The sequence below is a fragment of the Lactuca saligna genome, chromosome 2 (assembly GCF_052625555.1).
Source record: "Lactuca saligna cultivar CGN05327 chromosome 2, ASM5262555v1, whole genome shotgun sequence".
In the NCBI taxonomy this organism is placed as follows: Eukaryota; Viridiplantae; Streptophyta; class Magnoliopsida; order Asterales; family Asteraceae; genus Lactuca; species Lactuca saligna.
Genome location: NC_136418.1, coordinates 126,387,956 through 126,405,407, shown reverse-complemented (window position 1 = coordinate 126,405,407; position 17,452 = coordinate 126,387,956).

Sequence of the window (17,452 nt, the reverse complement as noted above, 5' to 3'; positions counted from 1 at the left end):
TACGCCTGCCGGCCTTCAGTCTATCCGGACCGCTCAACTAGCATCCATCATTCCGAGTTACCTCTCCGGGAAATCCTCCCATGCATACTGTTCTAGTCCTCTAGGAGTTCCGAAATCTATCTCCATCATACATACTAGACCCCAGCCTAATCCCAGGCCCTTCACAATCACTGCCATAGGTCTGTAACCCGCCCCGCACGCCTGCTACTCACCCATACCAGCGTGCTCTCGGCTGACAGAAATACCGTTGAATCCCAAGCAGCTAAACAATCTCTCAAGCCTATCGACCATCCGGAGAATTTCCAATTCTCCCCCACTTAGGGCACTGACTATCAACCACCAGTCACTATCACCGACCTCTCAAAACAACCTTTCACAAAACCCAAGTCTTACATGCAGACTGATTCCCACTAGCACTAGCAACCTTCACAAAATCACATTTCCACACTGATCATCCCGCTCGAAAGAAACTCAATCTTCAGCTAACCACTCCTCAGACTGTAGATGTTACCCGTCATTCAAACCAACGCCATATTTTCACTAATAACCTTCATGAATGATAACCAACGAAAACCCGAAACACTAATCCATAACCAAACCAAACCCTCCAGGAACAACGAATACCAAACCGAAAACCACACAACGAGACTAGCAGATAATAATACTCCACAATAATCACAAGATAACAAGATAACAAGAAAGGAACATATCTGTAGCTGCATCCAGCACTGTTCTGACCTCCTCTGCTGAAAGCTGAAAAGCACGACCCTGAGCCCTTAGGGGCTCTGCTCCACCGTGACCTCCACCAGTGATCCTCAAAGTGGCTGGTGCTGGAGCCTGCACAGGTCCTGCAACAAGCTGTGGACATTTGACCCTCAAGTGCCCAACCTGATGACAATGATAACAAATCCTCAAATCCCGAACTGGGACTACCTGCCGACAATCCCTCGCATAGTGCCCCTCCTTTCCGCACTTGCGGCATGCACCACCGGACCTACAAACTCCGGTGTGACCCCTCCCACACTTCCCACAAACATGGATACCCTGATCTCCCACCCTGGAATCAACGGTCTTGGACCGTTTCGACGCCGGCTGCAACTGCACCGAAGCTTGCCTCAGCTCACGCAACTGCAACTCAATCTCCAACTCACGCCGCCTGGCGGCCTCCTGCAACTCCAACAAAGTCTCGCACCTCTGCACGGACAAAAACTGTCTGATATCTCTTTTTAGCATACGCAGATATCGGGACATCTGAGCCTGTTCCGAAGTGAACTCAGGGCAAAACATCACCCTCTCAATAAACATCCTGGTGATCTTCGTCACCGACTCCGAATCCTATTTCAGCTCAAGGAACTCATGAGCCAACCTCTCCCGCTCGACCTGCGGAACATAACGAGTGCTGAACATCTCTCTGAACTGATCCCATGAAACCGCAGCCCTCTGCGCATCTGAGTACGACCCCGTGGTCAATCTCCACCAATCCTTTGCCCCGAGCCTTAACACGTTCAGAGCACACCTCACCCTCTAATCAGCAGGGCATGAACACGTGTAGAAACACCCCTCCACGTTAGATAACCATCTCATAGGAACGATCGGGTCCTGAACTCCATCAAAGGTGGGAGGATTCATATTATCGAAATCCCGATATTGAAAACCTCTACCAGCTCCTCCCCCTGCCGATGCTACAGCCACTGTAGCCGCCGTGACAGCCGTCTCAGTGAGAGCCGCATAGTGCTCATCAAAATACTCCACCATGGCGGTTTTTATCGACCCAAACAGTTCCGACAGCTCGGCCTGGAACAACGCAGCAACCTCATCATGCAGGATCTCACGAATCCTCGCATCCAACTCGCACGTGCTCATCTGACCGATAACCTCGGGTGGTACTGACCCGCCCGGAAGTCCCTCTCCTGCTCCCAATCCTGACCCGAATCCACTCCCAGCATGCCTTGAAATCTCCATACTGAAAATAAACCACAAAATCTCAGACACTTCCCACTACCCCGGGGACCAACTCTCAACACAACCCTAGAGGTCATGGTTTCCCTGATACGCGTATGGGTCCTGTGCTTTCAGTAGTACGGGCCCATACTACCTTCCACACCTACCCATATTTGTATGAAGTACTACCACAACACCCTAGTGACAAATATACATAGCAAGTGCTCAATCCTCACTCCTAGATGAACACTGGAAATCTCATACAGAGGGAAACCCTAGGCTAGCAGGCATCATAAAACAGGCAACATTATCATGAAATCCTGAAGATCCTTAGCGTAGTACTAGCATGCTGTTCTATCAAAGGTTGAAAACAAATATCATGTATGGTATTTTGGGGTTACTTACTGGCTCCGACTGATCGTACCTCCGCGTCCTCTTTTTACTTAATTTGAAAACCATTTAAATTCTCTTTTAAAAACTCTCCTTGATTTGAGACTGGATTCACACGAATGTTCCTCCAATTCATTCAAACCAAGGCTCTGATACCAACTTGTAACGACCAAAAATTTCAACAAAATTTAAACTTTTCAAAAACAACCCATTTTAATAATGTTATTACAAAAGGGTTTTCAATACACTTATTATCAAAGTATTCCCAGAACCATGTCATAAACATAAATACGAGGAGCGGTACGATCACGCCTTTGCCTTGCCACGGTCTTCTGAAGAACCTAAAAAACATTTAAACCACAACTGTAAGACAGAAAGCATGGTGAGATACCCCCAAAATACCAACCACATATACGCCCTTCCAGGCTACGACCTTCCGGTCCAAAACATATTGCCTTCGGCCCATAACATAGTGCCTTCCGGCCCATAACATAAATAGCATACATAACATAACAGAACATAGAACAGCCATGCATATCGGGTCTACTGTGTGACTGGTCCGCCATATCTGGCCTTCAGTCCATCGGGTCCACCCTCCGAGTCTAGTCATGTCCTTTGAGTCTGCAGTGTGGTTGGTCCGCCCGTACCGGGCCTTCAACTCACCTGGTCCACTCTCTGAGTCTATAGTATGACTGGTCCGCCCGCATCGGGACTTCAGTCGGCCTGGTCCACTCTCCGAGCCTCGGCACGTCTGGTCCGCCCTCGTGGGGCCTATAGCCTATCCGGACCGCTCGCTGGGTCTTCGGAACAACCGGTCCGCCCTGGGTATCTTGGCCTACAGCACAAAGCAGGACCGCCTCAACCCAACTCCAGTCCAAACAACCATGTGCACGTAACATACAATCATATAACAGTTCATAGTCAGCAAGCCGATCAAGCAGATCACATAACATATCATCATCCTAACCAGGATACCGACCTAACCGGTCACTACCATAGCATCACCCTACATATCAGGAAACCGACCTTAACCAGGTCTCTAATATATACCATCCTAGCTACCAGGATGTAGACATATCAAAGCAATAACATAACAACAAATATCCGAATCTCAATCCGATAAGGGCTGTCCAACCTTGTCGATATAGTGAGGATAACTCACCTCGCGAATGCCGATACTCTGAACGGAAGAAACAGACTCTCTAATCACCAACTCGCCGCAAATCCCAAACTAGCCCACATAACAAAATAAACATTAGGCTAAGCATACATTCACTTATCGGGCCAAGACCAAAGTCCAAATCTTATACAAAGTCCAATATTGGCCCAATTTACCAAATTTGGCCCACCTCACGAAATGGGCCTAGATCCAATGTCCATAACAATAATTGGGCCCAAAATACTCTATCCATAAATTCCCAGACGTGGCCCATAACCAACTACCCACAAACGGCCCAAACTCAAAGGCCCAATATTAAGATCCAATTAGGGGGAGTACGTTGGGCGTACTCTCTCTGGTACGCTGGGCGTACTGTAATGTTCACAAAAAGGAATTGGGGCACTGGCCCGTTACGCTGGGCGTAATCAAAGGTTACGTAGGGCGTAACTGCACTACTCTTTAAGTCATGATAACTCCTTAATGGCTTAAGCTATTAAGCCCAAACTTCAGATCCCTAGGCCAAATATGATTAGAATTCATAAAGTCTCAAACTTTATCACTTGGGACGTCCATAAGCTCTTAATCTAAGGTCTTAATCCATTAAGACCTATATATCTCACACATGGTACAACTACAACCCTTTGGACCTCATTTTTCTCACTCAAGACCTCTCCAAAGGTTTGAAAGGACAGATAATCTTGACCAACTCGAGACATGCAACAAGGTGAGGAATGTTGGGACAAGAATCGTGTCAAAGCTTCACAATACATAGATCTACACAATATGAATGTCAAGCAAGAAGCTTTATACCTCAAACAAGCTCCAAAGGATGGTATCTCTTCAGATCTACAAGCTCCAATCGTTCCTCTTCTTCTTTGACAACTTCTCCTTTCTCCTTCTAGCCTTTCTTTAGCCAAAATGACCTTTCCAAGGTCAAACACACCCTACAATGGAGGAATACGGGTTTTCTAGGGTTTCTGAGATTGAGGATGAGCTTATGGAGGCTAGGGTATGAACCAACATGTTCCTTATATAGTGGCTGACCCTAAATTAGGGTTTGGGGTTTCTGAGAGTACGCTGGGCGTATTCACCCGGCCACCCCACAATCTTTCCTCCCTTTGTGCTGGGCGTACGCAGCCAAACTTCATAACACATGCATGCATGCCATGCATGCATGGAACCTTTCCCACTTATTTCACCAAGAGCTATAACAATGATCAACTTCAAAACACCGCAACTCCTCTAATCTAAACCCGCTCCCAAATAACTTTACATACATACGAGGGTGACAAGAAGCCCAATGCTTCTAACAACATACACCAGCCCGAAACCTTCTCAGATAGAACCCATTTCTTGAAAAGGACCAGAATTACCCTTCCTCTTAAATCTTAGGGACTCATAATTAAACATTTAGAGAACGGGGTGTTACAAAACATAGTTGATATTGGAAGTTGATTACCCGAATTGTAGTCTAGTCTAGTTTTTAAACTAAGACGTATGAAGGATATTAAGATCCAATTAAGTTGGATAAGAGTGTAGTCGCATACTGTATTGCAATAATATAAATAGGAAAATGGTTTTGGAAGTTGATTACATGCATTATAGTCTTTCGTAGTGATGATATACGACTTATAAATGACGCTTAGTTCAAGTTTAGTCGAAAAAGTGTTTAGTTATACCCTATATTGTGAAGATATTACTTAGACTGGAGATTCTTGTGGGAGGTTGATTACGAATATTGTAATCTTTTTTAGTTATTTCCTAATACCTAAAGGGGATGCTTCATTTAATTAAGTTTGGATATTGGGTAGCATCATATTAAGGGCATGTATGAGATTGGATTAGAGAGTAGAGAATTATTCGTTGACATCATAGTAAATCATAAAATGGAACATAGGAAGTTAAACTCCAAGGGATACAATGTGATTAATTCGAGCCCTTCCATTTGGAACTGTAAGTACCTGAAATAATAAACATAAATCATAAGCACCAAGCTTAGTGAGTTCCCCAAAATACCAGATACCATACATAACCATAAACACGCAACATGGTATGTAATACCCATTGAGACTAGTTCATCCTAAGTGAAATGCTATAGGCTAATTCATATCCTAAAAATCACTCATGCAATGACCTATTTCAACCAACGGGCATATTTCATCTCAGGTGAATGCTATAGGCAAAATTCGTAGTCTTAAACCACCCCTGAAATTGCCATGGCCTTCCCTAGGGGATATCATGCAAGCATAATAGCAAAAGTCACAAGGACAACAAGCATTAAATGACACATAGTGTCCTAAATAGTATAGTGAGAAAACTCACATGAGCTACTCAATAAAAGCTCCGTAGCTACCTCAACAACATAACAACTATTGCAAGCTACCTAAATGCTAAACCAAAATCATTCCTTAGCCAGATATTCCATTCTACCAAAGTTTGACCAAAAGTCAACGGTCGTCCAAAGTCAATGACTACCATGTAGTGGTGAAATCTTGGCCATGTTGTGTCCAAGTCAGGACAAAATATTCGAGAGATAGAGCACCTCTACATCGTGGGCCTTCCTTAGCTACACTGTGGTCTCTAGCATAATACCATTTTTTTCATTAAGAGTTTAATCCTTAAAGGCCAAGCCTCATATAACCAGATCTGGTAACTAATAGCTTCATAATGGATAAAGTTTCCAACTTTATCCGTTAAGATGGTCCAAACAACTAAAATCTAGACTTCAAGTCTCAAAGGGACCAAGAATGCATCTTTCTTAACTTAATCCATTAAGTCCAAGTCTTGAATCTTCAGATTTGAATCACCATGATGTTTAGATGGATAAAGTTTCCAACTTCATCCATAATAATACCACAAACATTCAAGATCTAAACTTTAATACATAAAAATGACCTGAAGAACCAAGATAACTTGTAATGCTTAAACGGAAGGCAAAATATCCTAATGTTTCTAGTCTAATAAATATTGCAAGTTGATCAAAAGATGTTAGAGTCCACTCAACTTCAAGATCACCCATAAAATGGACCAAAAGTTCCAAAAACCACAAATTACAAGATCTAAGGAACTAAAAAGCAGGATATGAACTTTATACTACCAATATTCAAGAAATGGAGTGACTTTGATGGATTCAAACATGAAACAACATTCATGGAAACCAAAACAACTTTCTTGATCTCCAAGCTTCATAAAAATACCAACAAGACATCGATCTTCACCTTTAAATACGTTGAAGACCCTAAAAATCATGGGCTTGGGCTGCACAACATCCAACCCATGGCAACCTACTTCATGGTCATCACCATAAAGTGGAGATTTGATGTCTACTTCATGCTTATAACCATGCATTGGAGATCTGATCTACACTCTATGGCGAAATGTTTTTCACCCAAATCTATTCTAGGTTAAAACCATCATGACTTCGAGTTTCAACTCCATTTTTGGTTATTATTATATATAGGTGAAGGTATTGACAAGCCCCACCATTCTGTCTAATTACTTTTAGCTTAAAACAAAATGAACTAAAACTCATAAATTAAGCAAGAAGTATGAAATATCACTTTCCCATGATACCCTTTGGCTTCAAACCACAAGTCAAGGGTTTAGATCACTTAACCAACATTATCATCATCTGATAATGTCTAAACTCATTTTCCTTGAAGCTGAATACCTTCGCATGATCGAATATGATGCTATCTCGGAACTATCCCAACTAGAACTGATCTTGGGTGGTCTCTCTCTTAGTCCCTCATAGGATACATTCAAGTTTAAAATCACCCAGATGGCAGGTATATTGTAGACGTTTAACATAGGTTGCTTGATTCCAAAATCACCCTTCATGGTAGGAGTAACATCGTTTGGATTAAATCAGTACCAATAAAATTCTTGTGTTTTCTATTGAGGGATAATTTAAACAGGATCCTTGTGGTAAGAACTCCGAAAAAAAGGAGTAAACCTTTAGTCCTTATCCAATGTCATTTGTAGTGAAGATGATGAATTGGTTGCTCATGCTCTATTTCACTGTGAGGTAGAATCCAAAACAAGAGATCTTATTCTAAAATGGTGTGGTTTACCTCTATTGCATCCGGTTAGCGCGGTTAAATTCTAAGAATTCGTTGCATCGTGGGGTACTTGTCAAAGGAAAAGAAAAAGATTTGCAACCATAATTTAGTTTTTGTTCTATGGTGTCGATGAAAAGCAAATAATGATAAAGTCTCAATGGAGTTGTTTTACCCCTTCCGAGAGAGTTGATACTAGGGGTGGAATTGGTATGTGTGATAATCATGGAAATTTTCTTCGCCAACCACCTTTAGGAAATAGCAGGAATCGATAAGTGTAATAGCTTAGTATTGTAATGATTGATCTTATGAATAAATATAATCAAATATGTTATTATATTTAGAAATTATTCGATGTTTAGACTAAAAAATAAGCATCCAAAAAGTTGTACCTTCTTTTAATATGGTTAATATATTCGGAAAGTATCCGTCGACATGATTCCAAGGATATAAAATTGGTAAAAATCAAACTTTGATGGAAGGAGTTATGATTTTTGTAAAAAGTAAAATTAGTCACATAAATAATTATTACAATGTCGAAACGATACATAGAGATTGGTTAAGTTTTAACAAAAGTCATAAATAGGAGAACAGTAGTACTCCTCGAGATAAAAACTTCAGGAAACATAATGCCAAAAATGGGGTCCGCATGAGAGAGACAGGATTTTTGTAAAATCATTTACTTTTACCCCTGTTTGGTAAAATGATGAAATTCAAAACTAGCCAAAACAACCTAAAGGAAAGTTGTAGTTAGTTGAGATCATTACATAGATATAGAGAGGGTAAAGATCGGAAAGTAATGGTTGACATGATTCCAAGGATATAAAATTGGTAAAAATCAAACTCTGATTGGAGGAGTTATGATTTTTGTAGAAAGTAAAGTCAGGCGCGTAAATAATTATTACAACGTCGAAACAATACATAGAGATTAGTTAAGTTGTAAGAAAAGTCATAAATAGGAGAATCATAGTACTCCTCGAGATAAGAACTTGAGGAAACAAAATGCCAAAAATGGGGTCCACATGAGAGAGACGGGATTTTTGTAAAATCTTTTACTTTTACCCCTGTTAAGTAAAAAGATGAAATTCAATACTAGCCAAAACAACCTAAAGGAAAGTTGTAGTGCTAGTTGAGATCATTACATAGATATAGAGAGGGTAAAGATCAGAGCTCGTATGCTTAAGATATAGTTTTTTTCAAAATACTTTTGTGCACGCGAGTTGCGCATCATTTCCGGATGTGCATCTGACACCGGATTCGATCAGTTTGCAAGTGACATGGACCATGGAGAGAGTGACATGTGGTGACTCCATAATGGAGCCACAATAATCATGTGCAACGCATGCATATATTTGTACGGTGCACACATCAGAACCTCAACTATAAATAAAAGGGCCGTCATTTTCATTATGGACCCCACAACACACTCTCTCTCACATTCTCTTAGAGATACTATGATCATGAGGTTCCCTAGAGTCTCGAGCCCTAATTAACCCTACCCAATGGTATCACATGTCGAGGGTGAGTTCACAACCCCAGTTTCACAATTCTAAAGATTTTACCGAGGGGGGGGGGATACATGCTGATTAAACTGATTTATCAAAACATATTTGTAAATATATTAGTAGTTTATACAAATAAACATGGAACGAGAGAGCAATACTATCCCTTAGGGGGCCTACTGATGATTCCGTTGTGTATTGTGATGCTTTGCGTTAGTTATTGGGATGTTTATTGATGTAAATGGAAAAAGTCATAACGTATGATTTACAACAACTTAAGATGTATGAGAACAACTACACTACCTACGACCTAGAGTTAGGAGTTGTAGTTTTTGCATTAAAAATCTGGCGTCATTACCTTTACTATATAATCTTCACAGATCACAAGAGTCTCCAGCACATTTTTGATAAAAAAAGAGCTCAATATGAGACAACGAAGATGGTTAGAATTTCTTAATGACTACAAATGTGAGATCCATTATCTTCCCAACAAGGCTAACGCCATAGCCGATGCGTTGAGCCATAAAGAACGAGTAAGCATCGTAGAGTAAAACACTTTTAATGACTATAGAGTCTAGTCTAATGTCACAAATTAGAAATGCATAACTCGAGGCTCTGACAGAAGAAAACATCAAGGCAGAAGGCCTTAGGGTAATGGAAAGGAAACTAAAGATCAGGGGTAATGGAGCAAGATACTTCATGGAGCGAATATGGGTTCCAAATTTTGGAGATGTCAAAAGACTAGTCTTAAATGAGTCCCGTAGGACTAGGTACTCCATCCATCCCAGATTAGACAAGATGTATCTTGATTTAAAAACTCTTTATTAGTGGCAGATCATGAAGGCTTAAATTTTAACCTACATAAGTAAATGCCTAACATGTTCCAAGGTCAAGGAAGAACATCAACGACCCTCGGGATTGTTTCAACCATAGGAAATACCTGAGTGGAAGTGAGAGTAGAACCCAAAGGATTTTCTGACCAAGTTTCGTAGGACTGCTAGTGGTTACGACACTATGTGGGTAGTTATCAATGGATTAACCAAGTCTGCCCACTTCCTACCATTAAAAGAGACAGATAAGAGAGAGAAGCTGACCAAGACGTACCTTACATAATTTGTCAGATTGCATGGAGTACCACTATCTATTATGTCTAACATATATATTTATCGATGGATTAACCAAGTCTGCCCACATCGTACCAATAAAAGACATAGATAAGATGGAGAAGTTGACCAAGACATACCTTAGATATATTGTTAGATTGCATGGTGTACCACTATCTATTATATCTAACAGATATAGTAGATTTACCTCCTGATTCTGGCTAATTTACGACCTATCATCCTTAGACCAACAGTCAAAGTGAAAGGAATATCCAAATGCTTGAGGACACGCTAAGAGCATGTTTGATACATTTCATAAATGCATGAGACACTCACCTCAATTGATCGAGTTCTCATACAATAATATCTATCACACGAGCATCAAGGCTGCACCATTTGGAGCTTTATATGGTCGGAAGTGTTGATCAACTATTTGTTGGGTGGAAGTTGGCGATAGCCAAATACCCAATAAGTTTGTAGTAAACACCTTAGGAAAATGTGCATAGATTATCCATAAGACAAATGAGAAAATAGAGTGAATCCGCGAGCACATGAAGGCAACACATGATTGTCAAAAGAGTTATGCTGATATAAGATGCAAACTCCTTGAATTCCAAGTTGGAGATAGTGTTATGCTTAAGGTCTCTCAATGGAAATGAGTTATAAGGTTTCTAAATGTAGGGAAAGCTAAACCCTAGGTAGAGATGACTGTTTGAAATCCTGTAAAGAATAGGTCTGTTGGCCTATTGACTTTTGGCTTCCCCAAGATCTCAATAACGTGCATGACATCTTCCTTGTGTCCAATCTTAAAAAGTGTCTCTCTAATGATAAACTTGTCATTCCTCTCGATGGAATCGAAATCAATCCTAAGTTGAAGTTCGTCAAGGAACGAGTTGAAATTATGGACATAGAGGTCAAACGACTCAAGCGGAGTCAGATTTCCATATTTAAGGTAGGATGGAACTCTAAGTGAGGAATTCAATATACCTGATAACATGAGGATCAAATGAAGAACAAGTACCCTCACTAGTTCGAAGGAATCCTGACGATAAGATAAAATTTCCGGAAGAAATTTCTAAAACTAGGGGAGAATGTGACAATCAAGAAAATTTCCATAACTAACCACCTCGTTAGGAAATAGTAGGAATAGATAAAGATAGATAAATGTAATAGTTTAGTATTGTAATGCATGATCTAGTGAATAAATATAATCAAATATGTTGTTAAACTTAGAAATAATTCGATGTGTAGACTAAAAAAGAAGCGTCCCAAAAGTTGTACTGTCTTTTAAAACGGTTAATATATTCGAAAAGTACTCGTCAATGTGATTACAAGGATATAAAATTGGTAAAAATGAATCCGATTGGAGGAGTTATAATCTTTTGTAAAAAGTAAAACCAATCACATAAATAATTATTACGACGTTGAAACAGTACGTAGAGATTGGTTAAGTTTTGACTAAAGTTATAAATAGTATAATTGGTGGTTGTTGAGGCCAACAAAATAAATACCCTAAATATTACACACTAAAATAGTGTATAGTGTTAAAGGTATCGTATCCACAGATATTGGTTCAATATATATCTCTATGAAAATCACTTGGCCAAATACATGTACAAAATAAAAGTAAAATGGGGGGGGGGGAGGGGGGGGGATTAAGTCTTTTATTGTTTGATAAAATTAAAACTATGCTAGAATGTTGAGATGGAAAATAAACAAGTAGATGATTTGGTTTGAGTTCAATGAACTAGAGTTGGTTGATTTTGGAATACACCAAATTGATGACATAATTGACTTATCATTAGACTAAATGAAACAACACTCGTGAATTGATTTAACTTGGCTATATCAATTCATAAGCACAAATTACCTTAACTCTTCTTTGTTATTAAAATGGTTAGAGGAACTCAAAACACATTTCCTTAATTAAAGTCACAAAACCAATGAAGCATATAATCTTGTGAAAATCAATTGGCTTTATGTTTTAAGAGTCACCAAGTCCAAAAGATAATTAAATGCTTACATTATCATTACGGCGGAAACATTTCCATGGTTTAATTGAAATGAAAACAATCATAGAAACCATTTGTTGCTTCTAATTTGAGGGTCCATTACTTAACCAAGAAATTAGTCAACAAAATAAGCATTCATTCATGAAAGATTATGATTAAAGACAAATAAATAGAAGAAGATGTTTGACTAGAAAACATTTCCATAAATTTCAGACACAAGATAATATGAAGTATTCAAAGCAAATAATCATTCATGGGTTAAACCCTAATCAACCAAACATAAATCTAGCCAAGCATGGCAAAAATGAAAGAATACAAAGTGGTTTAGAGGTAACAAACATTGTTCAAGATACAAAGATGAAAGAAAAAAAATACTTCAAGCTTCCAAGTCTTCAAAACCTTCTAGAGAGAAAAAGTGTGTTGTTCTTCCATGTGTTCTCCCTTCTCTACCTTAAAAATTCCAGTAAAAAGTGTCCCAAATTCGGATCCAAAAGTTGGAAAAAAGGATCCCACCAACTTTCCTCAAATAGAGGCTCATAGAAAAATCTGGATTCTTCGCATCACGATTCATGCGTACCATTTGTGGATCCGTGCGGACCGTGTGGGTCTCGCTACATGGGCTCTTTGGCCCATTTAATTGGCACTAGTAGTTTACTCTCCTCACCCATGATCCAACCCATTTGTGCATGTTCTAAAGAGCCCAATTACGCCTTCCAAACTTTTCCAAGATGTTCAATTTCTCCTTTAATCTCCCATAGATCGATTCCTCTTCACTTCATGATCATTGTTTATCCAAAAATAAAGCCTAAGTCGCTTTCTTGTTCATATTGACAACAAGCCCAACCACACCACTTCAAGTCCCCAAGCAAATTGTAAGCCTCTAAAGGTCCCGCACTTCTTCCATACCTTTATGTTGAAAAGTCTTTGGTAAATCTTGCAATTAAGATCAAAAGACTAAAAAGTACTCCATAAAGGTGAAAAATAACAAAAAGTGAAAATATGCATAGATATTAACTAAACCGAGATGGAATGAACTAAAAATAGACTAGGAAAAGAAGTAAATAGAATCAAAATTATCAAATCACCCCAAGATTCAACCTTAATTTTCCTCAAGTAAGACAAGACTAAATTGAACTTGGGATGCACTATCCAAATAAGGAAAATAAATGAACGTCTTAGGCAGAAATTCACTACAACACCCTTAGAATAAAAATATATAATCCATTTTTAGAGATAAGATCTGATTTAAGGGCGAGCCTTAGTTATCTTTCTAGCAAGGGATACATGTTGAACAAGATACAAAATGAACATGCATACTTTAGTATTATGGTTTATGTGAAATTGTTTGGTGGCCCGATCTAGCCGACAAGCCATAAGAAAGCATGTCGTAGTTAGAATGTTCCTTACTCCTCATAATTTCAACCTCGCACCAAGAAATAAAACCTAGAAAAGATAACCCAGGCTAAAAATGGCTAGGAACAAGCTATGTACAAAGATTGGCAAACTACAATTATCTAGAAGAATAAGTGCTTCCACCAAAATAAGGTCCATGTAGAGCGAAGAATCGAGCACACGGTGAGTAAAGGGCGGGGCGTTATTGTAGTTGCCAACAAAAGATGAAATCTAAATTAGAAAAATATCAAACTAGAAATGAACTACATAAACTAAAATCGAAAAAACAGCTAAACATCTAACAAATGAAAAATGGATGCAACTCCGTGGCCCGACCCTACCCTTTTTATTTTTGTTTTTATTTTTATTTTTACTTTTTATTTATTTATTTTTAAATTTGGCTCACTTTTTTGGTTTACCATAGGAGTTTTACATAGGCTGCATCACGTGAAGAAAAAAAGATACAAGCACAACTATATAAAAACTAAGAATGACATCTAAATCTAACCCAAACAAGAGGCCAAGCGAGTGAATCTAAAGAAACTAAGTGCTAAAGTTGAGCACAACTACACCAAGGCTAATTTGAGATCAAGTGAGAAAAACGTATCTAAATCATAAAGTGATGAGATATGATGTTTAATGCAGCAGATAGACACTAAGAATATCAAAATAGAAAAATCTAGTTTTTATTCTTTTGTTTGGGGTTTGATTGTGGCTTGTAAGGAACATGCAAATGAGGAACTAGTTGGCACGAGGCTAACTTGTTCCTCTACTTATTCGACACTTCCCATAGTTGATTTATATGCATAACTACTTGCACTCTATCCCCATATATATATATATATATATATATATATATATATATATATATATATATATAAGAAGATGAAACAACTGAAAGTCCCTATGAGTTTCCAAAAGAATAGTAGTTAAGGTGTGTCGAATCTTTCAAGTAAAGATGTTCGGAGGTGAGAGTAAAGAGATAACCAAAATGCATGAATGCTAATGCCCTAAGCTAAATGCTACACAAAAATAAAAAGTGGAAAATAAGAAAATAAAATATGGGGTTTTAAATAAAAAGTGAATGCGAATTATCTTAAACTAATATGATATGCAACCTAAAATAATGCATGAAAAAGTAAAAGAAAAGGGAATACCCCTCCCCAAGCTTAGAAATAAACATTGTTCTAAATTCTTGGGGCGAGGCGAAAGTACCTAAATTGGGGGGGGGGGGGGGTCGGTAGGGGGATAAGGATATTGAGGGTAAGGTGGATGGTCATGGATTAAAAAAGTAAAAGAAAAGGGAATACCCCTCCCCAAGCTTAGAAATAGGTATTGTTCTCAATTCTTGGGGCGATGTGAAGGTATCTAAATCGGGGGGTCGGGAGGGGGATAAGGATATTGAGGGTAAGGGTAAGGTGGATGGGGATAAGGATGAGTGGGGGGAGGGTACGGATATGGAGGAAGATGTGGTACGTTCTCAAAATGGTTTTGTGATTAGTGAAAGCCGCACATATGATGCATCTATTGTGACATGATTTGGTTGGTGACACAAAGAGCCTCAAACTGTTCGGTAAAATTTAGGGGGAGCTAGTAATATCAAGGGGTAGTTGTGGTTAGGTTTGCTGGGGATCATGGTTGGGTTCATCACCGGACTCGTCATCAAAGTGCGTCTCATCTTCGTCTTGAGCATAGAGTGCTTCCTCACTAAATGTCTAGGTGATGGATCTCTCGAGTCTCCTCTGAATGTGATCGTGGAAAGTAAAGTGGGAGACTCGAGGGTCGGGAAGAATAAGATATTCGACCCCTTGAAGAAAAAACCATGTGAAACCGACTCCATTCCTATGACGGATGTGATGCATGTTTGTTAAAACACACTCATCCAAAAGAATTTTGTTGTCTATGGGTGTGTGGTCGTCTGGGAGGTCGATGTCAAGACCACGGGCTAAGAGGGTGAAAAATCCTCCAATGCAAATATCACCGGATGCTTTAGTTTTCATGAGTGCACATTTGTAAAAAAAGAACAAGGCAAAATTTGGGGTCAGAGGGTTTTCACATCTTGTCATGCACCAAAGGAAGAATACCTCAATGTTCGTGACTTGGCCGACTTCTTTACGGGCAAAGACGGTGCACACAAAGATACGATGGGCAATAAGGAGGCACAGGTGAATGATGGAGTTTGCCGTATCACGAATGAAACAAGAAAAGATACCACCAGTAATTTTTTTTTTCCAAAAGGTCTCATGGTTGAACTCGGCTGGAAGTGAATCGAAGGTTGTGAATGTGTTCGAGGAAGGTAAGCCCAAGATGTCGTTTACCCTTGCGAAATCGATGTGCATCGGATCCCCCATAAGTTGGAATGCAACTTTTTTTTTTCTCATTGTCTAACCCGCAGTCAGCAAGGAACTGTCTAGTAGGAAGATAGTATGTATGTGCCATGAGATTGAGAAGATTCTCCCACCAGATGTTACAGAAAAATTGAGTAACCCCATCGAGAACTCCCAATGCATTGAGCGTGGATTTGCGCACAATTTTTGTTGAAGCAACTTTCCTAGGAAAACTCTTTTTGTAGTTTTCAACTGCCTTTATGTCCTGGAAACTTGGAATGTTTGGTTCCTCATTTAGAGCTCTAACTGGAGCTTTACCTCGGGTGGTAGCCGAACGCTTTCTTCAAGTGGACACGACCAACCTAAAAACAAATTTGCGACCATGCGGACAAACAATTCCAACAAATAATGATGCAATTCAATTCACCAATCGACTCCCTATGGACTTCTAAATTGGGTCAACAACCAGTGCAAAGTATATTTCCTAGACTCAAATGATGCAATGTCATCTAAGTTTTCATTTTAAAACATGCATACATATTATTTAAAGTCAACGAAGTAATGTACCCATTGGCGACCACGAATTTGAAAATCAAATATTGTGCGCAAAAATTCGGAATTTGAGAGTCTTTTAATACTCCAACCCAAGCTTGAAGATTTTTTCAATAGCCCATGAGAAGTAACTTACCGCGAAAACCTGAGAAATCCAGCAATGGCTTGAAATTCTAGCGAAATTTTTTGGCAAGCTTTGAGAAATATTTATATTGGGGTTTGTAGCCAATACTAAAAGGAATACAATGGTGGCATCAGAATTTCGGTATGTGGTCGGAGGCACCGGAAAATCAAATTTTTCGGAAAGTGGGTGGTGGTTGGAGGCTTCATTTTCAGGGTGGATCGGGGAAAAATTTAGATGGGAAATGTAGAGCTTGAAAAATGGAAGAGAATGTCGCTAGTTTCACGCGATTCCGACCGGTGGTTTGACAGCAAATCGAGTTTTTGTGTTGGAGATGAAGGTTCTTCAACGGAGGTTGCAGAGAGAAGAAAAAGAAGAGCGGAGAAGAAGAATGGTTGTGTGTAGGGTTAATGAGGTGTATTTTTTGGTCATACATGGTCAACACCCAGGTCAATGCAAGTCAACGCCTCATGCGGACGGATTCCCAAGTACATGCGGTCCGTATGAGTCGTGCTGACATGATTCTGAATTCGAAAGATGATGCGGTCGATTATGGGGAGTACACATGTAGTGTTTTTGTGGCACGCGGACGGCCCATCGATTACACGCAGTCTGCATGAATGCTTCTGAAAATGCTTCGAACTGGAAAGATGACGCGGTCGATTATAGGGAGTACACACAAAACATATTTGTGGCACACGGACGATCCTTCGAGTATACACGGTTCGCGTGAGTGCCCCTGAAATGGTTCTGAATTGCTTATCTTCACGCAATCAGGGCCACGCGGACAAAGGATCAGATGCAGACCATTTGTGAACCCTTTTTGTGAAAAATCCCAAACCTCCATGCTTGAACTGAATGAACATCGGGACCTCAAAATTCAACACTCTTTCAC